Source organism: Penaeus chinensis, chromosome 37 (genome assembly GCF_019202785.1).
Source record: "Penaeus chinensis breed Huanghai No. 1 chromosome 37, ASM1920278v2, whole genome shotgun sequence".
NCBI classification, from domain to species: Eukaryota; Metazoa; Arthropoda; class Malacostraca; order Decapoda; family Penaeidae; genus Penaeus; species Penaeus chinensis.
This window is the reverse complement of record NC_061855.1, coordinates 33,351,807-33,353,621: the sequence shown is the minus strand read 5'-3', so window position 1 is coordinate 33,353,621 and position 1,815 is coordinate 33,351,807.

Genomic DNA, 1,815 nt, shown 5'->3' with positions numbered 1-1,815 from the left:
GCCTATCTATGGTATAAGCGTTTATAAAGTGTTGGGAAAATACAACACATAGGCCTACAGTGTAGAAAAATAAAAACGAACGCAGAGACCTAGTGTATTTTTTTTTTTTTTTTTTTTTAATCAACAGCACAGACCTACCTATAAAACACAAAGTTACAATATGCAAACTTACAATATACTCATCCATAACATCTTTAAAAAAAAAAAAAAAAAAAAAAAAAAATCCACTTCACACCATCCTTACAAAACCGTCCATTTTATACGTATCTGCATAAAGAAAAAAAATAAAACATGCATACCGTCTATTCCTCTACCGTAACTAAGCGCAAATATAGCTTGCGAAACGAGACACTGAGCTCTGGGATCGAGTTCGTGGCGACGCCCACTGCTGGTCTGGGCGGGTGTGTGATTCCCCTGCGTTTGTTGTGCAGAATCGCTTACACGCAGAGGGAAAGCTAGAGTTATCATTTAGGTGTGTATATGATTTTGTGTGCGTGTGTGTGGGGGGGGGGGGGGGGGGGGGGGTACGTGTGTGTGTGGGGGGGGCGTGTGTGTGTGTGTGTGTGTGTGTGTGTGTGTGTGTGTGTGTGTGTGTGTGTGTGTGTGTGTGTGTGTGTGTGTGTGTGTGTGAATGTATGTATGTATGTATGTATGTATGTATGTATGTATGTATGTATGTATGTATGTATGTATGTATGTATGTATGTATGTATGTATGTATGTATGTACGTACGTACTAAGTATACATATTAAAACAAGAACCGACCCGTGCTGTCTAAATTATCACCATGGCATATTATCATTAACGCAAATGAAATAATTTTTCCCGAGGCACAATGGAGTATTTAATTTCGTAATGCATTCTAGGCAGGCATAATTACTGAAAAAACAACAACAATTGTTCTTTTGTACAAACAAGAATGGATTTAATGTTTTATAAATCGCATGCAATAGTAAGGTGCTTGTGACAAAATTATGATAATTTTCCTTGGCCTAAATAATAAGGGAGGGGGGAGGGGGATACTATTTGGTAATAGGCTTATAATCTTAGTCAAAAGACTTGAGATGACTGAGGGAGGGAGGGAGAGAGGGAGGGAGGGAGAGGGAGAGAGAGAGAGAGAGATACTAAGACACCTCTCTCTCCCTCTCCCTTTCCCTCCCCTCTCCCCTCCCTCCCCTCTCCCCTCCCTCCCTTCTCCCCTCCCTCCCGTCTCCCCTCCCTCCCTCTCTCTCTCTCTCTCTCTCTTTCCCTCCCTCTCTCCCTTCCCCTCCCCTCCCTCCCCTCTCTCCCCTTCCCTCCCCCTCTCCTCCCTCACTCCCTCCCATCCCTCCCCCCTCTCTTCCCTCGCCCAACCTGGCACCCTCGCCCTGGGGCACCACCGACGAATGCCCTCTCTTTGACCTTATTCCCATGGCTCCAAAGGGCACGAGGGACACACCAGGGCCTCGAGAACCTCCTGCAGGTGTCGCCCGAGTGGAGGAGCCGGAAACAGGATCGCCAGAGGAAGGGTGACCGGCGGGGAGAAGAAGAAGAGAGAAAAAAAAGGTAAAAATGTTGTTCTTTTCTGAAAGTGTGAAATGCGATATTGCCTTGGTGAAAGGCGGCGGCGGCGGAAATGCCTGCTGGATTTATTGGTTCCATTTGGTTTTTAATATATTCAATTGTCTTTTTTTTAGGAGGGGGGGGGGGCATTTAATTCGTTGTGTTCATCTGTTTATTCTATCTCTCTATTTTCTATCAATTATGTTTCACTGTATTTTTGTTAAATCTCTCCATATCTTTTATTTATCTTAGTTCACTGTATTCCTTTCTTT